This window comes from Bombina bombina, chromosome 3 (assembly GCF_027579735.1).
Source record: "Bombina bombina isolate aBomBom1 chromosome 3, aBomBom1.pri, whole genome shotgun sequence".
Taxonomy (NCBI): Eukaryota; Metazoa; Chordata; class Amphibia; order Anura; family Bombinatoridae; genus Bombina; species Bombina bombina.
Window position 1 is genome coordinate 757,886,197 of NC_069501.1, and position 27,053 is coordinate 757,913,249.

Consider the following 27,053-nt stretch of genomic DNA (forward strand, 5'->3'; position numbering starts at 1 on the left):
CCATAAACCGCCGCACTCCCGCCTCACAAACATTAGTTAAATATTATTAACCCCTAATCTACGCCCCTAAAATTGACACCACCTACCAAAATTTATTAACCCCTAATCTGCCGCCCCCAACGTTGCCGCCACTATATTAAAGTTATTAACCCCTAAACCTTAGTCTAACCCTAAACCTAACACCCCCTAACTTAAATATAATTAAAAGAAATCAAAATAAAATTACTATAATTAACTAAATTATTCCTATTTAAAACTAAATACTTACCTATAAAATAAACCCTAAGCTAGCTACAATATAACTAATAGTTTGTATTTATTTTAACTAGGTAGAATAGTTACTAAATAGACAAGAAGTGAGCGTTGAGCAAAATTTTGCTCCTTACCGCACTCCAATACCAGCGCTGCTTACGTTAGCGGTGAGCTGGTGTAACGTGCTTGTGCACGATTTCCCCATAGGAATCAACGGGGAGAGCCGGCTGAAAAAAAGTCTAACACCTGCAAAAAAGCAGCGTAAAGCTCCTTAACGCAGCCCCATTGATTCCTATGGGGAAATACATTTTATGTCTACACCTAACACCCTAACATGAACTCCGAGTCTAAACACCCCTAATCTTACACTTATTAACCCCTAATCTGCCACCCCCGACATCGCCGTAACCTACATTATATTATTAATATTAACCTCTAATCTGCCGCTCCGGACACCACCGCCACCTACATTACACTTATTAACGCCTAATCTGCTGCCCCCAACATCGCTGCTACCTACATTATATTTATTAACCCCTAATCTGCCGCCGCCAACGTCGCCACCACCTACCTACATTTATTAACCCCTAATCTACTGCCCCCAATGTCGCCACCACTATAATAAACATATTAACCCCTAAACCGCCGCACTCCCGCCTCACAAACATTAGTTAAATATTATTAACCCCTAATCTACCGCCCCTAAAATTGACACCACCTACCAAAATTTATTAACCCCTAATCTGCCGCCCCCAATGTTGCCGCCACTATATTAAAGTTATTAACCCCTAAACCTTAGTCTAACCCTAAACCTAACACCCCCTAACTTAAATATAATTAAAAGAAATCAAAATAAAATTACTATAATTAACTAAATTATTCCTATTTAAAACTAAATACTTACCTATAAAATAAACCCTAAGCTAGCTACAATATAACTAATAGTTTGTATTTATTTTAACTAGGTAGAATAGTTACTAAATAGTTATTAACTATTTAATAACTACCTAGCTAAAATAAATACAAAGTTACCTGTAAAATAAAACCTAACCTAAGTTACAATTTTACCTAACACTACACTATAATTAAATTAATTCCCAAAATTAAATACAATTAAATACAATTAAATAAATTAGCTAAAGTACAAAAAAAAAAAAAAAACACTAAATTACAGAAAATAATAAACAAATTACAAGATTTTTAAACTAATTACACCTAATCTAATCCCCCTAACAAAATAAAAAAGCCCCCCAAAATAAAAAAAAAAGCCCAACCCTACACTAAATTACAAATAGCCCTTAAAAGGGCCTTTTGCGGGGCATTGCCACAAAGTAATCAGCTCTTTTACCTGTAAAAAATTTACAAATCCCCCCCAACATTAAAACCCACCACCCACACAACCAACCCTACTCTAAAACCCACCCAATACCCCCTTAAAAAAACTAACACTAACCCCTTGAAGATCACCTTACCAGGAGAAGTCTTCACCCAACCAGGCCGAAGTCCTCAACGAATCCGGCAGAAGTGGTCCTCCAGACGGGCAGAAGTGGTCCTCCAGATGGGCAGAAGTCTTCTATCTTCATCCATCCGGCGCGGAGCGGGTCCATCTTCAAGACATCCGACGCGGAGCATCCTATTCTTTCCACAGCAACTGAAGAATGAAGGTACCTTTAAGTGACGTCATCCAAGATGGCGGTCCTTCAATTCTGATTGGCTGATAGAATTCTATCAGCCAATCGGAAATTAAGGTAGAAAAAATCCTATTGGCTGATGCAATCAGCCAATAGGATTGAGCTGGCATTCTATTGGCTGATTGAAACAGCCAATAGAATGCCAGCTCAATCCTATTGGCTGATTGGATCAGCCAATAGGATTGAAGTTCAATCCTATTGGCTGATTTCAATCTGAAGCACCGGTCATCCCGATCCGATCCAATAGGCATGATTGACAGCCCCTGCTAGTGGTGGATTGGGCGCCAGTGGGCAAGGGGTGGCATTGCATAATCATGCTTGTGCAAGGATAAATTCCCACAGCGCTCGACATTTAATACATTTACCCCCTTGTATTTACTAACAGGATTGCCGATGGTGCAAGCTTATAAATAATACACTAGTTATTTGCTGTAGTAGTTCTGTGAAGAGCACCACTGTGTTAGAACAGTCTCACTCCACTGTTTGTTTCTAGTAAAATAAAAAATTGAAAAGCAAGCAGTCACTCTCACCTGACGTCGAGGTCTATAGTTATTTGTCTTATTTTGGTTTTGATTCACGGTTTATGTAAGTAAAAAAAAATTTGGTGAATATTTTTTCTTGGGTAAATATGTGCATATATAAAGGTTTGTTTCTTGGGGCCATGAGCAGAGGACTGTTGTTAACTAACAGTCATCGATCTCGCTGCTCTTTTTCCCAGCTTTATTTGTATACTGTCACTAAACACTGCCACTATACTATACTGTTTTACCCCTATCCCGTTGCTCACGGACCCTGCCGCAACTAAATAAACTTATTAACCCCTAAACCGCCACTCCCGGAGCCCACCACAACTCTAATAAACTTTTTAACCCCTATTCCTCCGCTCCCGGAGCCCACCGCCACCTACATTATGTTATTACCCCCTGATCTGCCACCCCATATACCGCCGTCACCTACATTATGTTATTAACCCCTAAACCGCCAGCCCCCCCACATCGCCATAAACTAAATTAAACTATTAACCCCTAAAGCTAACAACCCGCTAACTTTATATTAAATATTAACTCATCCCTATCTTATAATCAATTTAAACTTACCTTTAGAATTAAATTAAACTATATTAAACTACTAATTAACCTACCCTAACTTTTAAACTATATTAAACTATTAATTAACCTACCCTAACTATCATAATAAAATTACATTATACTATATTAAATTAATAATTAATCTACCCTAACTATTATAATAAAATTACATTAAACTATATTAAATTAATAATTAATCTAACCTAACTTTTATACTAAAATTACATTAAGCTACAAACTAAATTAACTATATTATATATTTAAACACCTAACCCTACTCAAATAATTTAAATCTACACTAAAAAATTACAAAGTTACAAAAAACTAACAACTTAGTTACAAAAAATAACAAACACTAAGTTGCACAAAAAAATACAAACTAAGTTACACAAAATAAAAAAGAAACTATCAAAGATTTAAACTAATTACACCTAATCTAAGGGCCCTATGAAAATAAAAAAGCCCCCCCAAAATAAAAAAACCCTAACCTACAATAAACTACAAATAGCCCTTAAAAGGGCCTTTTGTGGGGCATTTACCAAAAGAAATCAGCTCTTTTACCTGTAAAAAAAACCTACCCCCCAACAGTAAAACCCATCACCCACACAACCAACCCCCCAAATAAAACCCTAACTAAAAAAACTAAGCCCCCCATTGCCCTGAAAAGGGCATTTGTATGGGCATTGCCCTTAAAAGGGCATTTAACTCTAATGCAGCCCAAACCCTAACCTTAAAATAAAACCCACCCAATACACCCTTAAAAAATTCTTACACTAACCTCTGAAGATTCACTTACAGTTTTGAATATCCGACATCCATCCTCCAAGAAGCCGTGAGAAGTCCTCATCGAAGCCGGCAGAAGTCCTCATTGAAGCCAGGAGAAGTCCTCATCAAAGCCGGGAGAAGTCTTTATTCAAGCGGCCGAAGTCTTCATCCAAGCCCGCAGAAGTTTTCACCCAGACGGCATCTTCTATCTTCATCCATCCGGCATGGAGCGGCTCCATCTTCCAGACATCTGACGCGGAGCATCCTCTTCTTCCGACGACTACCCGACGAATGAAGGTTCCTTTAAGTGATGTCATCCAAGATGGCATCCCTTAGATTCCAATTGGCTGATAGAATTCTATCAGCCATTCGGAATTAAGGTTGAAAAAATCATATTGGCTGATGCAATCAGCCAATAGGATTGAACTTCAATCCTATTGGCTGATCCAATCAGCCAATAGGATTGAGCTTGCATCAGTCAATAGGATTTTTTCAACCAGTGGTCAGGGACTCCCCCACCCCCACCGTTTATATTTCGGCCAAAAAATGGGAAATCAACACACAAAATCAATTAAAGGGAAAGAACCCCATAAACAACTTTCTAATTACTTATATTATCACATGTGCTTCATTCTCTTGTTGAAGGAGCAACACTGCACAACTGGGATCTAGCTGAACAAATCATGTGAGACAATAACAAGAGACATAAATGTGTGATGCCTGCAATTAGCAGCTCGCTCCTGGTAGTGACTTACTGCTCCTGAACCCATCTAGGTATTCTCTTTAAAAAAGTATACCAATAGAACCAAGCAAATTAGAAAGTTGTTTAAAATTGTATGCTCTATCTGAATCATTGAAGTTTAATTTTGACTTTACAAAATTACCGGTGGGCTTCCTGGAAAACACCTGTAAAAGGTGATGAACTAGCGGTGTAGGGTCTTAATGAAAAGTATCTGACAAGTTAGGTGGTGGAAGCTGTGTAAAAAAAACAGGTTTTTCTGATGCACTGAAATGACCTTGAGTTAGAAAAAACAGTAAAAACACATTAAAGTGTACCAATTTAGTTCACACCCATTCAAGTGTACCAATTTAGTTCACACCCATTCAAGTGTACAAATTTAGTTCACACCCATTCAAGTGTACCAATTTAGTTCACACCCATTCAAGTGTACCAATTTAGTTCACACCTTTTAAATAGTCTCCATAGAATTACATGAAAGTGCAAGAATATGCTAAATGGAAAAACATTGCTCACTGTGGATTTAAAGGTCATAGTATATATATATATATATATATATATATATATATATATATATATATATATATATATATATATATATATGAATCTAACAACTGTATTGCAAAATAATATTTTAAAATTCTTTTTACAATTTAAATTTGTTAGCACAATTTACAAGGTTTAAAAATGAAGTGCAGTTCAGAGATACACCTCTTAAAAGCCTGGTGGATCCATATTCCAAAGAATATCTGAATTTCAGCAATACCATTTTAATGTGAATGAACCTTATACCGCTACAAATATTGCTGTTTAATATCTTTGATCACCTCTCCTATAATTTAATAACAAGAACCAAAGGAATTGGAATTAGACTTACCACCTCCGTTAAGAGAGCAGGAAACCGACTACTAGGTATTTAATGTTAGTAAAGGGATTTTCTGCTAACTTTAAATGAATTAGTGCATGCACTGTGCACATATGAGAAAACAAAGCATAACAGGCTTCTGAGCACTCACAAATAGTGCAATACACATACAGGCATTAAAAAGATGAAGAAAGTGTGTATGCTTCACAGAGGGACTACTAGCACAGATGTGCAGTGCAGTCATAATTTACTCTACACCTTAGCTAAAAATACCTTTCAATGCAGAATACAGATTCCCATTAGTCTCACGCATCCCAGTCAGAGTCTGGTTCCACTCTGGGTGATCTCCAGTCCAGACAGTGTGGATGTTACCACTTGCATGTTATAGCAGGGCCAGTGATATTCCTGCTGTCATGCGCACTCTATTGTCTCGCCCCTTCACCCCGCCCCTAACCTATCACAACATACAGGCCTCCTGTCAAGAAGACCGATATATCCCAGTTTGATTTTTAATTTCTTAATTTTTTGATTTCTCACTTGTCACTTCCTTTAAAAAAATATTGTAATGTGCTATGTCAGTCACGGGCCCCTTAGGCTGGCCAGGCCCCTGACTGTAGTCACCCCTGTCACCCCCTGATGGCGGCCCTGCTATTAACCCCTAAACCTCCCCCCCCAAATCGCAGATACTAACTAAACCTATTAACCCCTAAATAGCAGTTCCCCGACATCGCCGACACTAACTAAACCTATTAAACACTGCCGCCCCCCCCCGACCGCAACTACCTGAAATAAACTATATTAACCCCTAAACCTAACATCCCCTAAGTTTAACATAATTAACACCTAATTACACCTAAATTAAAGTTGCAATTATTAACCCTTTCGTGACAGGGTTAAAGTGTCTACATCGGAACACCTGTTCCGATGTAGACAAATTGAAACTACGCGATCGTGCATACGATCGCGAGATTTCAATTATTGGATCGCATCTGGGGGGCGTCCCTACAACCCTAGGAACGCCCTCCAGACCGCGATCAAGTCCTTGAAGCGCAGAAGGCTTCAGGACAGCCGTTTGATATGACGTTCTATTCCGTCATAACGGCTTTAAAGCCCAGTGTAAATATGACGGAATAGAACGGCATAACGGCGTTAAAAGGTTAACTAACTACCTATTTAAAATAAATACAAACTTACCTGTGAAATAAAAATAAAACCTAAGCTAGTTACAATATTACTATTTACTAACTACCTAGTTAAAATAAATACAAACTTAAATGTGAAATAAAAAAAAAACCTAAGCTTAAACTAAAAAAACCTAGCATTACTAAAAATAAAAAACCTAAGATTACTAAAAATAAAAAACCTTTAACATTACAAAAAATGAAAACTACAATTACAAAAAATAATAAAGATTAAAATTACAAAAAATAAAAAAATAGCATTACAAAAAATAACAAACGAAATTATCCAAAATAATAAAAATGAATCCTATTCTAATATCCCGTTAAAAAAAAACACCCCTAAATAAAAAACCCCTAATCTTTAATAAACTACCAATGGCCCTTAAAACGACCTTTTGTAGGGCATTGCCCTAAAGTTAACAGCTCTTTTGCAAAAAAATTAAAACAAACACCCCCTAACATTACAAACCCCCCAAACCCACAAAATAAATAAAAACCTAACCAAAATAAACCTTTTCGACCCATTGCCCTGAAAAGAGCATTTGTATGGGCATTGCCCTTAAAAGGGCATTCAGCTCTTTTACTGACTTAAAGGGGCAACTCAACTCTTTTGCAAGCCCATTAAAACCCTAATCTAAAAAAAAAACTCCAAAAAAATAAAAATAAACTAACACTAACCCCAAAATCGGTACTCACAGTTGCTGAAGTCCGGCGAGAGATCTTCATCCCAGCGGCGATGCATCTTCATCCAGGTGGCTCCATCTTTCCCGGGCGGGGGGGGGGGTTGTAATGTTTGGGGGTTTGGGGGGTTTGTAATGTTAGAGTGTGTTTGTTTTATTTGTTTTGTAAAAGAGCTGTTAAATTTAGGGCAATGCCCTACAAAAAAAAACCCTTTTGGTAGTTTATTATAATTAGTTGTTTTTTTTATTTTGGGGTGTTTTTTTTTTTTTAAACGGGGGTATTAGAATAGGAATAATTTTTATTATTTTGGATAATTTCGTTTGTTATTTTTTGTAATGGTAGCTTTTTTTATTTTTTTGTAATTTTAGGTTTTTTATTTTTAGTAATAGTTTAAGTTTAGGTTTTATTTTATTTCACAGGTAAGTTTGTATTTATTTTAACTCGGTAGTTAGTAAATAGTAATATTGTAACTAGCTTAGGTTTTATTTTTATTTCACAGGTAAGTTTGTATTTATTTTTAAATAGGTAGTTAATAATTGTAACTTTAATTTAGGTGTATTTTAATTATGTTAAAGTTAGGGGATGCTAGGTTTAGGGGTTAATATAGTATAATTTAGGTAGTTGCGATGTTGGGGGCCGGCGGTTTAGAGGTTAATAGCTTTAGTTAGTGTTGGTGATGTGGGGGGGGGGGCAGCGTTTTAGGCATTAATAGGTTTAGTTAGTGTCGGCGATGTGGGGGGGGCACTTTAGGGCTTAATAGGTTTAGTTAGTGTTGGCAATGTGGGGGGCGGCAATTTAGGGGTTAGTTAGTGTCAGCGATGTGGGGGGCGCTTTAGGGCTTAATAGGTTTAGTTGGTGTTGGCGATGTGGGGGGTGGCGTTTTAGAGGTTAATAGGTTTAGTTAGTGATGGCAATGTGGGAGCAGCGTTTTAGGGGTTAATATGTTTAGTTAGTGTTGGCGATGTGGGGGGCGGCGTTTTAGAGGTTAATAGGTTTAGTTACTGTAGGCGGTGTGGGGGAGCGGTGCATTAGGGGTTAATATGTTTAGTTAGCATTGGCGATGTGGGGGCAGAATTTTGGGGTTAATAGCTTTATTTAGTGTCGGCGGACTCGGCGATGTGGGTGATGATGATGGTAATCAGCATATTATATTAAGTTAAATCGTTTTTCCGATCCATTCTTTATTTTCGATCCATTCTTTATTCATATTCATTATTCTATTCTAAACTTCAGAATAGAATAATGCATATGAATAAAGAATGGATCCGAAAAAAAACAAGCGGATCCGGAAAAACTATTTAACTTAGCATAACTAATTTGCCAAAACGATTTTTTTTATAACTTAACTAAACTAATTTCCCAAAATAAAATTATTTATTTAACTAATGAAAACGAAACGAAATTTTTCGCATTGCACATGTCTACTGTAGTCTATTCATAGTGCAATACCATTATGTCTAAAAAAAAATGTACATACCTTTAAAAAAAAAATACTTTATTGCTAAAAACTGCTAACCATCATATGAGCCTTCAGTGAGTCATTATCTTTTTGCTGGTGGTGTGTATATAAAGGTCCGTATATATGTGCATTCATGTATATTTATGTATTTATATGTGTACATATGTTGGAAAAATGGTGCCAAAAGACTTGCTCTACACAGGGTTGCCTCAAACCTTCAATCTGTAAAAAGAGCAATATCTGCGAAGCGGAATAAAGTGAAGCATAATAAATCAAACTTTATTTTGATGTGTTTTACACGTTTTGTAAAACTTCTATTTTAACCTTAACACTTTACTTCAGGTCGTGCTAATTCTTTAATTGCTATTTTGGCTTGCACTCAAGCTCAACGATATCCATTGAATAGGGGCCGATTTATCTTTGTGCGGGCGGACATGATCCACTGTAGCGGATCATGTCCGCCGCACATCGATAAATGCCGACAGCAGTTCACTAGAACTGTTTGTGCAATGCTAAATGTAGATAGCGTGAAAGTATGTGAAAATATTGTTGAAAGCCGGAAACATGAGATGAAGGGAAATTCTATAACATAAATTACTTGCTCACATCCATTAAAGGGGCTAAAATAGTATTGTACCCAAGCAGAACACAGTGGAGTTGTGCAACCACAGCTTCTGATTGGCCCTGTCCTGCTTGGGAGCTGTAGGACTTACCTATGTATTTAAATCATTTTCATAAGTTAAACACATAGGGCCTGTTTCTCAAAAGCTTGTTGGCATGGATATAAATCATGAGCTTATTTTACTGAGCATTATATTGTAATGTAAGTGCCTCTCTTTCACATACAAAAATGAGGGAGGTCCCCTTAATAAGATACACAGTTCTCAAGGTAAAAATTGCCTATAGATAGAGCATTTCTTGAAGAACCTCGTAGTAGTGAAAAAGCTTCTTATAGGATCATGCCAAACTAGAGAGCTTTAGAGAATCAGTTCCATACTTATTTAGGGTTGGTAATGCAAATGACATGATGTAACAGATTAGAGGGCATGTTTCTCCCTGCCCTGTTCCTTGTTGTGAAGGATATGCTGTTGTGTTGGGCAGGGAGGGGTTTGTGGTTAATATTTTGTACAATGTGTTGTAGTGGGTTTGTAATCTGCCTTTTTTACTCCAACTATAGTCTGTTTTAATTTTTTTTTTGTTGAAATATTTATTTTATTGAGTACCAACAGGGAGTAAATTTAACAACATAAGTATCAGTAGAGAACAAACAGCCAGAACAAGAAAAAAAGAAAAAACAAAGACATATTCTTGTATATGCGCCATGCAGGGCATCAAACCATATGGAACAAAGCATACAATATCTACCTGCCTCTATATAACTAAAAAAAGAAAACTTTCAATAACGTCCCGGCCAAATTATCTATGATCTCCCTATTGGAATTTTTAACATTAATTTGCCTTCTATTTATTAGCTCCATGTTTTAATTTACTTTACAATATTGTTATTCAGCAATTTTACAGTAATCACAGAAATAATCAGTTGGTTTGATTAGGTGTACCTCAAACAATACACAAACAAGAACAGGGAGAGAAAAGAGAAAAGAGAAAAAAAAAAAAAAAAAGGGAAATTTTTCCTCCCCCCTCTCGCACTTTATGATCCTATGTTAGTTGGGAGCCAGGTACTTGGAAAAGTCCCCGCCAATATCTGTAATTGAAAAAAAGCTGATTTAACATATGGTTTAACTATGATATGTTGTGTACCAACTGGTAACGATAATATAAATACTTTCCACTGTTTAAAAAATCGCTCCACTTGATCATCATGCAGCCCATGTAGGATGTAATGTTCAGACATACAGTGAATTAGCAGGGCCTGTTTAAATTCTCTCATGGTAGGCGCTTTTTTTGCTATCCATTTTCTCAATATTAAGTTTCTACCCATGAATATAATCATATTAATCAATTTCAAGTTACGATCTACTCCTTGATATTTGGCTAAAAATATAATCTCCATGGGCTGGATAATGTAGTCAAGTCGAAGGACTGTATTCATCCAATATATTATCTTAGCCCAGAATTGCCGGATCATCGGGCAGTACCAAAAACAATGTAGAATATCTGCACAGAGGGCACTACACCTGGTGCAAGAAATCTCCCTCCCATGCCATCTTGATAGTTTTGCCGGAGTAAGATATGTCATTAAGGCTATCTTGATTTGGGATTCTCTCCATGCTGTCAACACCCAACTCTTTTCTGTTATCTTGAAGGTATCCACTATTCTATGTGTATCTATATCTGGAAATAAAGGGTGCCATTTAGTCACTATGTAGTCTAGTTGTTGTAATGATGGCTTTTGGTTAAGAAGAGAATAGAGGGCAGAGATAGAGTGGCGGCCTAAAGAGTATTTCTGTATCTCAAGTTGTAAGTCCTTAAGTGACCAGTCTAATCCGTATCTTTGTTTGAGTTCACCTATGTAATTCCTAACTTGGAGATATGCAAAAAAATCATGTTTCGAAAGGCCGAACATATTACATAATTCTACGAAAGTTAGAACGTTAGAATTTTTATCCATCATTTGACAAATATAGGTCAGACCTTTTTGTAACCATTGTTTAAATAGACTATTACCTAAGCCGGGTATAAAATTAGGATTCCCGACTATCGATAGAAATTTAGAAACATGTGGCGAGCATCCAGTCTCATTACATAATTCCTGCCATGCCATGATAATACTCCTATATGTTATTAGTTGAAAAGGCTCTGAAGGGAGTTCTGTAATGGTGCAGTGTAGTAATGTGTCTAATCTAAATGGCGAGACCAATGTGGTTTCCCAAGCCAACGAAGCAATTTGTTCCTGTTCTAAGAGCCAATCTATCGCCACCTTGCTACGTGCGGCTACACTATACCATTGCAGATTCGGAAGTGCCAAACCTGCAGTTGTTTTATTATTCATCAAACGTGCTATCGCTATACGCGATTTGGCTCCTTTCCACAAAAATTTGGAACAAGCCCTATTATATTCTATTAGATCTGCTCTATGAATCGGGATTGGAATATTTTGAATATAGTATAGCAATTTAGGAAATATTATTGTTTTTATTAACATTACTCTGGCAGTTAACGAGATTGGAAGTTTAATCCACTCCTCCAGTTTCCGTTTACAAGCAATGAAACATTTACGGAAATTCATGTTGTACCATTCCTCCGGATTAGGACTTAACATAATGCCTAGATATAATATGTTCTGTACTTCGGCAAACGGATGTATAATGTCATAGTTTTTTTTCTTATGCAACCACATCAATTCCGATTTTGTCAGGTTAATCTTATAACCGGATATTTTCCCGAAGATGTTAATTAGTTCTAAGAATTTGGGTAGGGAGTCTTTAATGTTACTCATGAGTAGCAATAGGTCATCTGCATATAGTAGGAGTACTAATTTTTGCCCTGCAATTTGAATACCTTCCAGTTGTTGACGTAGAATAATCGCTAAGGGTTCTAAGGATATATTGAATAATATAGGTGAGAGCGGACATCCTTGACGGGTCCCTCTTTGTAAAGAAAACCGTTCTGTGATCTCCCCGTTAATAATTAGTGCGGACCTAGGGTCTGTATAGATTAACTGAATGTACTGATTAAAGTTACCTGTGATTCCGAATTGTTCCAAAGAAAAAAACAGATGATCCCATGAAATGCGGTCAAATGCCTTTTCCGCATCAACCGATAGTAGGGCCGTGTCTTCAATGTTTCTCGATAGATCTTTTTTGATTCTGTTGAAACTGAAATCAAGCAAAGTCAGAGGTTTACGCATATTTTTAGCTGGGTTCCTGTTCGGCATAAAGCCGGATTGATTTTCGTGTATTATTGAGCTGAGATGTGGCTTTAGACGATTTGCCAGAATGCTCATTAATAGTTTGTAATCCGTATTTAAAATTGATATTGGTCTATAGGAGGCTGTTTGTTCAGGGTCTTTATTTTTTTTTGCTATTAAGGTGATATTTGCGGCCGTAAAATATTGGGAACATCTGTTTCCTTCAACAAAATAAAAATTAAATAGTTTCCGGAGGGACGGTACAACATGCTCTCCTAGGATCCTGTAAAATTCAGTTGGTAAAGAGTCAGGACCCGCGGCTTTGCTGGTTTTTGCTGCCTTAATCGCTGTTTGTATCTCACTCTCTGATATGGGAGCATTAATCTCTGCCAGACTATCCGGAGAAAGTTTAGGTGTCATGATCTTTTCCCAGAACATTTTTCTTTTATCTATGGTACATTCTTCTGATTTATATAGCTCCTTAAAATAATCTATGAAAATTTTGCTGATATCTCTATTATTTGTTGCTCTCGTGTTACCTTTATTGATAACTGATATCGTATTTTTATTTATACGTTTCGTGATTTTAGCTAAAAATTTAGCTGAAGTACCGCCAAACCCCCCATATAAGGCCTTTTGTCTATATGTTTCTTGAATAGTATTTTGTTTTATATACATGTCCCTAGTTTCTTTAGCTTTTTTGTATTTATTCCAATTATAACTAGTGCTATTTAATAAAAATATTCTATACGTATTTTTGACCTGGTTGGCCAGTTGTATTTCACGGGCCTTAAATTTCTTTTTACGTTGACATAAATAGGCCTTGATTTTTCCGCACAGCACTACTTTGGCCGCTTCCCAAAAAATCTCCGGTTTCTCTGTATATGATCTATTATAATTTTGATAATCTTTCCATTGATTACATAACCAATTTTGGAAGTCTATATCATTGATCAGATATTTAGGAAAAAAAAGTGATTGATTAGACATAGATCGCTTGACTAACATATTAGTTGCAAGTGTGATAATGGCATGATCTGAAATCGCTATTTCTCCTATCTCTGCCCTCCATTCCAGTCCTGTCAAATAGTCTGAGATCAGGAATAGGTCGATCCTAGACATAGCTTGATGTCCCTTTGACATGCAAGTGTATGCTCTGGCATCTGGGTTTTGTATACGCCAAATGTCGGACAACCCTAGCTGTGTACGGAATTTCTGCAAGATACGTATTTTCCTGTCAGGTTTAAAGTATAATTTTTTTGTCTGTCTATCTAATAGTGGGTCGCCTAGTAAATTAAAATCCCCGGCAACTATAAGATCCATACCTATATATTTATGTAGGCGCAAAGTCATATCCTCCCAAAATATCTTATCAACTTTATTGGGGCCATAAATGTTACAGAGGATGAGTCGCTTTCCATTATGGAGTATATCCAAGATTTGAAACTGCCCTTCTGTGTCTGCTATAGAAAGCAAGATTTTATATTCCAGAGCTTTATTAAATAATATCGCGACTCCTCTTTTACGTGAATTATATGGAGCTGCTATTACTTCCCCAACCCATTTCATCTGTAGCTTAGAAGTTTCAGTATCTTTCAGGTGGATTTCCTGCAAAAAAGCTATGTCTGGTTTCTCCCTGGCCAAATGCTTAATTACCGATTTCCTTTTAATCGGAGAATTTATGCCCCCCACATTCCAAGAAGCAATTTTAAGTGGGGAAGACATTCTTTATTTTTGTTCTTCTATGATGTTGCATCAGTAGTATGAAAAAAAAAGAGTATATAAGCAGACTGGTACATAAAAAGCAGTGCGAGAGGGGAGAGAAAAAAAAAAAAAAGAAAAAAAAAAGAAACTACTTATATAATTAATAACCTCAAAGTATGTATAATCATAATCCATCTTAACATTCATTAAAATATGTAATAAAACATACAAAAAAAAACCCAATATGTTCTAACCCTATTTTATACCATGTCTAATTCTTTACATAAAGAAAAGGCCTCATCTGGATTATTTACAGAGTAGGACTTCCCGTCCTTTGTTAAAATAAGTTTTGCCAGGTACACTAATCTGACAATGTAACCTGCCTTCGTAAACTTTGTAAAAAATGGAGACATTTCCCTTCTTTTAGCCACTGTCTCGGCCGAAAAGTCCTGGAAAATTAAAATTTTAGATTCATTAATGTGAAGGGAATCGAGTTTTCTGTAGTGTTTTAAGTATAGAAGCTTATCTTGGTAGTTAACGAATTTGAATATGATAGTTCTGGGTTTAGTTTCATTATTAGTATTTTCTCGCAAGAAACCAATTCGGTGGACTCTCTCTATCTGGAAGGGTGTCGCGGGGGGCGGTATCAAGAGCGCCTGGGGAAGAGTAACAGTTACAAAGGCCATCAAGTCCTGTGGACCCACAGATTCTGAAAGGCCGACAACCCTCAGATTGTTGCGCCTTGACCTATCTTCTAGGTCTTCGATCCTGTTCTGCAGAGACGTGATGGCCTTATCATGCTTAACAGAAATGGGCAACATGTTGTTGAACCTGTCCTCTAACCCAGACACTCGAGTCTCCACTTCCTCAATTCTAGAGTTAAATTGTCGAATTTCAAGGGTTAAGTTAGTAATTTCAGTTTTAATCTCTTTTTTAACTGCCTCTAAGTGAGGAGTGAATATCTTAGCAATTTCTGCCCCTAACTCAGCCATATCACCATAGCCAATACCTGACAATCTACGCTCTTGTGCTATGTCTAGAATGGGTTCTGTTGTCTTTAAGGTGGTTTTTTTATCTTTTTTGGGGGGCATGTTTGGGGAGGAGCTCTTATGTGACATATATCTATCCATTCAGTTGTATCAATATGCGCCGTGTGATAAGTGCAGGTGAGAAAAGCAAAAGGGGGGAAAAAAAAGCAGACCGAAAGTCAGTGGGATAGTGTATGCGTGTTGTGAATGTTTATGAGAATAAAGTGTGATAGTGAGAAAGTAAGGGCTTGAAAAAAGTATGATTATGAATACTGGAGGTAAGGGAGGGAGGTTCGCTCCCAACAGAAAGAAAAACCTATCCGCTATCCCCTTTATGTGAATCAATCGCTATATGGGCAAAAATACCCTAGTGAGCCACATAAGCTACTTCTAATTCAACAGAGAACCATATACGTAGTTCAGTATTTAAATGAGCAAAAATGGAGGCTATAGTCTTGATCAAATGGCAGTCAGCTTGCATTCAAACAAACAAATATTTGTCCCGCCTTCCCAACAATCTATTTATCATATCATATACGATCTTTTTAAATGGCAACTTATTCGTGGAATAATATAGTAGTTACAAATCTAAGACAGGTATCCTCCTATCTGTATGCATATGAAATCATAGCTAAGATGACAGAAATATCTATGCAATTATATGAGAGTTATTCCATCTAATAGGCGGCCCCTTAGGGATCTCGCCCTAAAGTCAGAGTCACAGAGTCACAGAATTGGGTAAAAAAACCACAGTTAGAAGTTAGTCAATAAAGAAAAAAAATGTTTCTGATCTTCTGATAATTAAGGCCACAGGGAGATGCAGTAAAATGATACTTAGCTTGGCTCCGCTACAAGCTGCTTCTGCAGTGGGGCACACCAGGGCGTCTCACAGCAGAACGGAATCCCAGCTTCTCTGCTCAGCTTCTCAGCTTTCTCTGTTATCCTTAATTGACAAGGAGGAGAAATGAGCACTGCGGGGAAGCCTGTATCTCTCTCTGTATAATGACCAAGTGCCGATATTCTGTTTAGGTGCGGGTATGCAGGCTCTTTATGCTGTGTGCTATTTCGTGGAGTACTTCTCCACAGGTAGATCCCAGAATGCTGCCTGTGCTGACCAAGCTCCGGAACAATCCTCAGGTTCCTATGCCGCTACGGGCTGTTCCACATCAGCTGCTCCAGAGACAATCACTCGCGGCTCTAACACCCACCGCTCGGAAACCACGGAACATTTATCACCCGCTGCAGCCCAGGGCACATCTATGCTCTCCCAGGTGAGCTTGTATGTGGAAATGTGAGAATCTTAATCCTGCAGAGGGTATTCCATAAAGTGAATAGAGTGAGTCCAGGCGGTCTTGTTAATCCGGTAGTCAGCATCGGCAGAGTAGTAAATTGTAGCATGTCTCTGTTTAGCACAAAGTGTGCTTTCGATAAACACCGGGTTCTTGAACATAGGGTGATAATAGGCAGCAGGGTAAAATGTCCGCCTTCGGCGTTCTCCGTCCGCTCCTTTGGCAGGAAAGGTGTGAGCGGGGTCTGTGAAGTGACAGGTTACTTAGCAAAAGGACCCAGCTTCAGATATCACACGACAAGGATATGTGAGTTAGTGATTACATGTATCAAAGTCTTGTTATGGAGGTGCTACAGCAACTTAGCAGTTTTATGCCTCGAATAGACTTCCAATCTAAGATCCGTAGATCACGTACCGGCCTATATACCAGGAATAGGACATCGGTAGCCTTCAGAATGCCGGAGAATAGTAACAGCAATCCCACAGAGGGAGAGGTGAGGTTTTCAGGCAGCTACCTGCAACGCTACCTGTTGGCTCCACCCACCGGCCGGAAGTCAGGCTGCTCTTAGTATCCGCCATAGTCTGTTTTAATTAGCTGCCTGACAACCTTTACAGCATTTTAAGATCAATGCACTTCAAGATACAATGGAAAATAAAAACAAAACACAAGGAAAGAGGCGCCATATGTGTGAATCTGAAACAGCCGACAACAGGTAGACCGAAACCGGTTGACTGACCCTGCCTACGTTGTTTGGCACTCTGATAGAAAAAATAAAAATAACTACCTTAAAAAAGATAAGAAATTTTAAAACCTCTGGCGCTACAAAAAAAGTTTTTTGTTGCTAAAATTGGAAAATAGAAAAAATGGATGAATGTGATATGACCTACTTGGTTAAAAAACAAAAATTAAAATATCCTTTGGTCTTAGTGACAACTTTAAACAACGTATGCTTTATGTGCAAAAAATATGTTTTTATTACATAAAATAAATGGACAAAATAAGAATGAAAATAAAAAATATAAAAATATAAAATATATAATATAAAAAATATGTATATGCAGATAAAAAAAGAAAAAAAAAATAATATATAGCTGATCAGCTAGTACAATTAAAAATGAATAAGTGCAGTACCAAAAAATAATAAAAATAAAATAAACCCAACAGAAATATACAATAGGACTTGATCCAAAGAGAGTTCATAAGCCTTCAAGGGTTAATATACTGTATAAACTGATGCAGTTTATACAACACTTTACTCATTTCTCAGTCCCATCTGGCCACAAGTCAGAATTTAATGGTCATTTTTCCTGTGCGCCGTATTTTGCTGGAGAACAGCTCCCTTCCAGCTACAATTGGCACTCGACATTCTCAGCTGTTGAAGGAGTCTCTGATTTCGTTCCGATCTGGATCTAATCCATATTAACCCTTGAAGGCTTATGAACTCTCTTTGGATCAAGTCCTATTGTATATTTCTGTTGTGTTTATTTTATTTTTATTATTTTTTGGTACTGCACTTATTCATTTTTAATTGTACTAGCTGATCAGCTATATATTATTTTTTTTTTATTTTTTTATCTGCATATACATATTTTTTATATTATATATTTTATATTTTTATATTTTTTATTTTCATTCTTATTTTGTCCATTTATTTTATGTAATAAAAACATATTTTTTGCACATAAAGCATACGTTGTTTAAAGTTGTCACTAAGACCAAAGGATATTTTAATTTTTGTTTTTTAACCAAGTAGGTCATATCACATTCATCCATTTTTTCTATTTTCCAATTTTAGCAACAAAAAACTTTTTTTGTAGCGCCAGAGGTTTTAAAATTTCTTATCTTTTTTAAGGTAGTTATTTTTATTTTTTCTATTTCACTTGTGGAGACAGGGGTTCTCCATTACCTACTGGCATATTGGTATTTTAGAAAATCCTGCGCAGGGTTACACACAATTTTATCTAACCTTTTGGCACTCTGATATCCAATCTTTAAATTTGATTCTATACAGCCAGCTGGGTTGCTGAGAAAGCCAGCCTGCCTCTATTGGCACAACTGAGTGCCGCCACAGAATGTGAGTACCCTGCACGGATTGCTTATTTATCGGTGTACCCATACATATTCACACAGTGGTGGGCCTTTGTTTGCACCTAGCTCCTGTTCCCATATCGTTGGACCCAGTGTCTACAGTCTGCTGAGAGATAGAGCCCTCCACCTTGGGTGTCCTGATTTGCCGGTTCAGCTAGCTGGTTTGCTGTGAATACCAGCCTGCCCCTATAGGCACACTGGAGTGCCTTTTCACATTGTGAGTACCCTGCACATGTATTATACCTGTTGTCGGCTGTTTCAGATTCACACATACGGCGCCTCTTTCCTTGTGTTTTGATTTTAGATTACTAACCTTTGTATGGTGAAGATTGAGTGCTGCCTCCAGTTTCATAGAAGACGGATACTTGTACCATTTCGGGTCTTCTTGGACTCTGTGTATATGTTTTATATCCTGATCTAGGACTGGGTTATATCACATTGTGCATACATACACCTTATTGCATATATGATATGTTATGTTTTGTTAGCACCTCTTGATGTTAGCACCTCTTGATTTTATTTCTGTAACATCCACATAGGGTTACGTGGGCCCTTATACTGACTATATATTGTTCCTAGTAGCACCCCCTATTGGGTTATTCCCTTGGTTTTTACAATGGAAAATAAGACTCCCTAAATATTTAATCCTCCATTTATTAAGCAGTGGATACTGCTTCGGAGGACCATTGTTTTAGGCTTGCCTCATAAGACCGCTGCTCCTTAACCTGTCCGCCACCTTTTAGGTGGCAGATTGAAATCATCCCGAGCCGATTGGGATGATTGACAGCCCCTGCTAGCGTTCGATTGGCAGGGGCGGCATTGCACAAGCATTTCACAAGAATTTTTATATATATATATATATATATATATAGGCTTTGCTACCATCTGCAGTTTCGGGTATCCACCTTAGGTCTTGTAACATATCACCCATGGATATGAGGGGTCTACTGTATTTGAATGTGATCCCTTACTACTCCTCTATCTCTTCTTAAAGAGATGTGATTCAGACAGAGCATACCATTTTAAAAACAATTCCAATTTACTTTTATTATCAAATTTGCTTTAATGATATTCTAGGTAGGCATCTGGAGCACTACATGGCAGGAAAAAGTGCTGCCATCTAGTGCTCTTGCGAATGGATAACATTCTTTAAAAACTTCTGCCATATAGTGATCCAGAAATGGGCCAGCTCTTAAGCTTACACTCCTGCTTTTCAACAAAAGACACAGAGAACAAAGACAATTTGAAAATAGAAGTAAGTTAGAATGTTGTTTAAAATTGTATGCTCTATCTGAATTAGAAAAGAAAAAATGTGATTATCCCTTTAATCACAACACATAATATGTCCTCCACAGCTATTTCCCTCATCTCACAATGGAAGAGTTTTCCTCTCTGCATCTTGTGAACTTAAGTTTCTGGGAACATTCATTGCATATGTTTTCTTATTTAGTTAGTACTATTTACAATGCCTAATAGACTACTATATAAACAAACTTCAAACAATTGGTTCATATAAAATAACTTAAAGGGACACTGAACCCCAATTTTTTATTTTGTGATGCAGATAGAGCATGCAATTTTAAGCAACTTTCTCATTTACTCCTATTATCAATTTTTCTTCGTTCTCTTGCTTTCTTTATTTGAAAAAGAAGACATCTAAGCAATTTTTTTTGGTTCAGCACCATGGAAAGCATTGTTTATTGGTGGGTGAATTTATTCACCAATCGGCAAGAACAACCCAGGGTGTTCACCAAAAATGGTCCGGCATCTAAACTTACATTCTTGAATTCCAAATAAAGATTCCAAGAGAATGAAGAAAATGTGATAATAGGAGTAAATTAGAAAGTTGCTTAAAATTGCATGCTCTATCTGAATCATGAAAGAAAAAAATTTGGGTTTCATTGTCCCTTTAACACCTTTTCTAAAAGGTGCAATAATAGTAATAGTGCTACATAAGTAAATGATTGTAATTCCTGTGGAATGTTTTTGTTGAATCTGAATTGTGTCACCTTTGTCTGTTTAGCTTCTTAGGCATCTCAGTTCCACTGGTATTGAAAGGGTGTAAAGGGTTTAGACTGAAATCATCTATTGCGACAATATCAGGAACTGAAGTTGTATTGAGACAGGCAGTAACTTCCTCTCATGAACCCTTGCTTTATTTAGCTTGATGATAATCCTCAGAATCTCACTGAAAGCTATTCGTTATTTATATTTGGGTAGATTTATCAAGCAGTGGATGCTGTAATCTACCACCGAAGTTTCAAGTCCGTCTAAAACTTAAGTTAAGAAGAAGAGAGGTCGTACGACCGCTGCTCTTTAACTCATCTGCCACCTCTGAGGTGGCGGAGAGCAATTATCCCGATCTGATACAATTGGGATGATTGACACCCCCTGCTAGCGGCCGCAAATGTGCAGGAGGTGACATTGCACAGAAATGGTTGTGCAATGATAAATGCCGACAGCGTATGTTGTCGGCATTTATCGATGTTGGGCAGACATGATCCACTACAGCGGATCATGTCCGCCAAACATTTGATAGATCTACCCCTACATACCCTTCTGTATGTACTTATCATATGTGCTTAACACAACCATTTAAGCCCTTCATATTCAAGGAAGAGATGTCAAAATATATTAAAGTAAAATAATAATAAAAAAAAGTTAAATACAAAAGTAAAGTATGTAAGTATGTTTCACTAAATAGATATTAAAATATTATTTATGTTTCTACTTCCTATATTTTTTATATATAAACCACACCATGGTTTAGCAGCAGCATTCCTGGTGGCCCGACCAGCTATCTTAACCTCTGTCTAAAGACTTGTAGCCACAGCAGTAGTGTTGGGGAATTAGCCCTTCTCAATGGTGGTGATAATATTGCCTGTACTTAGACTATAACTGTTTACTGCACATATGCTTCTGTAGAGAGAGGTAGGTGGTGGGCGGTGCAGAGATGCCATGCAGCATGTAGGAGCTGTATTGCCCTGTAGTATCTTCCTAACAGGTTTTTATAGGGGGCATGTTTGGAGTTTGGAGCTGGTTTTGGTTGGTGTTAGCTGAAGCTGACTTAAAGTTCTGTTTAGCTTTTGGCATGACTACTGCTTAGGGTTTTGACAGAGTTTATTAATGAAAGTTCTGAAGTACAGCAAAGCAGTCAGTAATAATACAGACAGGAAGAAATACTGCTGGAAGGTAAGTCAGAAATAAACATTGACTGGACACACAGTTCAGGAAACAGGAACATCAGGACTCGCTTGGCAGATACTAAACAGAAACAAGACACATCAAATACTGGACAGTGACAAGACTCAGCTCGCACTTGGCAGGTTCTGTGCTATGCCAAGATACAGACAGGCTAGGCAGCTGTGGCAGGATACAGGCAGACTCCACGGCTGTGGCAGGATACAGGCAGACTCCACGGCTGTGGCAGGATACAGGCAGACTCCACGGCTGTGGCAGGATGCAGGCAGGCTCCATGGCTGTGGCAGGATACAGGCAGGCTCCATGGCTGTGGCAGGATACAGGCAGGCTCCACGGCTGTGGCAGGATACAGGTAGGCTCCACGGCTGTGGCAGGATACAGGCAGACTCCACGGCTGTGGCAGGATACAGGCAGACTCCACGGCTGTGGCAGGATGCAGGCAGGCTCCATGGCTGTGGCAGGATACAGGCAGGCTCCATGGCTGTGGCAGGATACAGGCAGGCTCCACGGCTGTGGCAGGATACAGGTAGGCTCAGCGGATGTAGCAGGATAAAGGTAGGCTCTGCGGCTTCGGCAAGATACAAGCAGGTGCTTAAGCCGTGACATGACTGTGCCATCATACTGCAAACACTTAAGCTGTAACAACCCTGGATGGGTTGGACAAAGGCCCAGGCTGGGTTAGAGGGTAGCTCATGGCGTTGCCAGGGAAAGTTGCACGGTAGCAAGCTTAGACAGGCAAAGGCAATACCTTCCAGACTAGTACAGAATCAGGCAGACATAAGGCAAGGTAAAGTGCAAGCAAAAGGTCAAAATACTAAAGAAAATGGTCCACCATGCACCATAAAAAAAGGGAAATTGAAAAGTAGAAATGGTAGGGAAATCAAGGTCAAAAGCAAGAAGATCAGTCAGCAATATTCAGATTTATTCAGAGACAAAAAAAGGAAAGGGCTCCATGTCAGGGGAAGGAATACTTCAGCAGCCTTAAAGGGACAGTATACACCAACTTTCATATAACTGCATGTAAAAGACATTACTATAAAGAATAAGACGCACAGATACTGATATAAAAATTCTGTATAAAACTGTTTAAAAACTTACTTAGAAGCTCTCAGTTTAGCTCTGTTGAAAAGGTAGTTGGAAAGCCCACTGCAAGTGGTAAATAAGACCCCCCCCTCCCCCTTCTTTTGTATATGAAAAGACCCTTTACACAAACAGGAGCAAGCTGGAGTAGGTAGCTGACGGTATTCTCCTAAAACTTTGGGGCTTGATTAGGAGTCTGAAAATCAGAGCACTGTTATTTAAAAATAAGCAAAACTATACATTTTTTAAAAAAACAAAAAACTTTATGGGCTATATAAATAGATCATCTACAAAACATTTATGCAAAAAAATGAGTGCATAATGTCCCTTTAAATAGTCCTAGCTAGTAAGATATCTGCCTGCAGTTGTCAGGCAGGTGGGGCCAGAGAGACAGCCAGTGCAAGCAGGAAGACTGCAGATATCAGACTGAGCCAAAGCCCTTAGTGATACAGGAGAAAGCATGTGCGGGAAAGCCACAGAGCCAAGAACACAGAAACCCAGGTTTGATCCTGGGCATGGGCATCACAGCAGATCACAATCCCACAGTAAAATGTTTCAGATGATTTATCTATAAGAAACCCAATAGACCTCATAAGATTAGTTTTTTTTGTTTTGTTTTTTTACAAATTATTATTGATCCCCATATGAGTGGATGAATCTAAGGGGATCAATATTGTTTTAAACTGGTTTTGTTTTTAACATACAGAAATTTTAAATTATTATTCACTTTTTATTTTACTTGAATAAATCAAATTCCTTATACAACGCAGTGTCACTCTGCAGGAAGACATGAAATGTATAAGTCAACATAGTCACAGCAAGGTGATGACCTCACCGGGTCAATACAGCATAAAATTGTTACAAGTAGGAACAGCAGCTGGGCAGGCTGCACCCAGAGCATCAGAGGAATAGCAGGACATGGTTGGTTGTTGCTAGGGTTGCAACCTCAGCCATGTTTTCCTGGACACTTATGAGTTACACATGTTGCAGGGTGTGCAGGGAGGAACATGTATTGTGTTTCTGGACAGCACTATTTATATTCACTATTCATATTCCTCCCTGCACACCCTGCAGCATGTGTAACTTATAAGTGTTCTGTATTTTAAGGGACAGGTGGCAACATGGCAACCCTAGTTGTTGCTGGTGTATACATCAACATTTTCTAATTGAGACTTTAATCAATTTGAGATTATAAAATAAATTGTTTAACCATGCATAATAAAACAGCTTTGCAATAGCCTTTCATTATTTATTTTGCTTCCCATTTCTGTAATAAAACTCTAGAAATTAAGTTTTCCAATTCTTAGGATTCAATGTGCAACTGCAAACAGCAGGCTTAACACTTCTGCCACATATATGTCTGTTACTGACATCAGCAGAGGTTATCAGATTTAAAAAAAAAAAAAGCAAAACAAAGGACTTCTGCCACTCCAGTAACCAATCCTGATGGGCTTCATTTTAAATAAGGTGACTAGAGTTTGACTACTAAAAAGCAATTGCAAAATCAAGGTGCTGAGCATTTGTTATTTCCACACTCACCTAGTATGTTATTTTTTGTAAGAAGGCAGAAATATATTTTAAAATAATCTTTTGTTTTGTTTTTACTAGAGAAAAAATATGCATTCACTACACACCCAGTGACAGCAGTGTGCTCTTAAATGTAATACACTATTCTGACAGCAGATGGCAGCATATAACAAATTTTGGTCAATGCAGCGCAACAGATTTTAAGGGAACCTTATGCCACATTTTTTTTTTAAATAAACCAAGAATATGTAGAAAATATGATTTAAATGTAATATTTTCCTCTATCCCTCTACTATCTATCTATCTATCTATCTATCTATCTATCTATCTATCTATCTATCTATCTATCTATCTATCTATATCAATCATCAATAAGTAAATGTTTAAAGAAAATGTGGCCTGTGTGTTTTTTTTACTTTTGTGTGCCAGATTTACTGCAGAGCCCCTAGTACAACAGACCTGGTTGAACTGGCACCTTCTATGGCTCCTAATGTTATACCTGTTTATAAAAAGGAATAAAGTAAAAACATCATGCTTAAAACCCAGTGGGCAGATCTTAATCTTGTCACACCTTTTTGAGACTGGACGTGTACATACTGGCAACCCTGTTTCAAACAGTCGAGACTTATGTCAAATCAAGATCCTGATGCAAACATACTTACCAGGCCCCATAGTGCTAATTCACATGTATGTGCTCCACCATTTACTGTTAGGTGAGTATAACTCTGTTGCTAACATTGAGTATATTCGTCCTGATAGAGACAGAGGCGCTAGACAGAGAAGTGTATAGGTCTATTGATGATGAAGACTAGGTTTGGTAATGATTCAGTGCAATCACTTTATGTTCATTTGTGTGTTGTAGTGTTAGTATAGGAAGGTAAGTGAAGTATAGGTTACACTAGTATTTATTTGCACTAAATGCTATGTGTCAATAAGTTATTCGTTTTGAGCTATTGTTTCTGCCATGATCCTTAGAACAGCCTTTCTCTCAAGCTTATTTAGTTGCTGTCCCATCTCTCTATTTAACTGAGACACTATCCTTATCTCATGTTTTTACTGATATCTGACTACCAGTACATTTTCTGGTCCTTTCAAACATGCGCCAATCACTCCTGTCCTAAAACGAAGCTGGTTCTTCACACAATCTTACCCTGTTACTATTAATCAGTTTCCCTACACTTATGTCACCAAACTATTAAAGTGATTAGTCCATGTTTGCTTTTCACACTTTCTCTCATCTTACATAATGAAATCTAAACAGTGCTCACAAAGATAATAAGCTGACTGGTAAATCAAACTACTACTTGTTCATTCTTATAGACAGGCAGCCTGCACAGAAGATGATTTTATCTTTTTCCAAAATGCTCCCATTTTTGTCATCCAAGCTTCTTTCATGTTGTGCTTCCTACAAAGCTGCTTTTTTTCTGTGTCTTATCTTCCAGTCCACTGACTAAGACTATCACAAGGCTTTACCTTGGCCTCTTGCTCATCTATATCTTTATTCTTTACATCTTCTTTAAACTTGTAAGTTCCTTAAAAGGACATTAGCCCAAAAAATGTCTTTCATTGTTCAGATAGAGCATACAATTTTCAAAACAACTTTCCAATACTTATATTACCAAATGTGTTCTCCTTTGTTGGAGGAGCAGGGAATATAGGTGAACCAGTGGATAAAGGCATATACTGTATGTGCAGCCACCAATCTCCAGCCAGCTCATTTAACATTTTTTTAGTAGCAACTCTACGCTGTTAACACTCAAATATGCCTCCAGTCACTTCTTCAGACATGTAAAACACACGCAAAAAGCTCTCCAAAGGCCGGTATCTCTAATTCACATCAAATTCAAATAAACTTCACACAATAGGAGTAATACTCACAAAAGTAAAATAGTGTGGGAGATATTTGCAGCTACCCAGCTAGCTGGCCAAACAGTAATTGTCTACACTCTTGCTCTTTAACGTCCTGTGGATCACCACTTTAGTGAGTTCATAAAGAGTATCTCCCTTTAAAATCATGATTTGTTGTGAAATATTTTTTTAAAGGGAGATACTTTTTATGGACTAACTACAGGGGTGATCCACAAGACGTTGAACAACAAGAGTGCAGGCAGTTGCACTGTATAAACTGTAGATAACACAAGAAACTGCTGCTTGGGAAGAAATATCAATGTATAATATATTATGTAAATATATTTCCTTGTGATACTAATATTTTCCAGTTCTCTCTATCGAGAGAGAGGCCAATAAACAACATTTGTAACCTAGGTTTTCACATTATAGGTAAAAAAACTGTTTGGAAAAGGTTTGGATTTTGGAATATTTGGATATTAGAATCTGTAAAATGGGACAGTTTGGAGAGGGGATGGCACTAAGTGCTAACAACAACATCTTATGTCATTTAGGCAATATTTACATGTCATTATACACCTTATACATGTAACCTAAGGGTCATTTGATTTAATTATACTACTTTAGTATACATAGTATAATCAAAAAGATAGTATAGTACTGTAATCACAAGGTTAAAATTTGTTGTTTTAAATGAATATAGACTATACTTTGCATTTTAGAACACAGAAAAAAACAAACCAAAGACACAAGCAG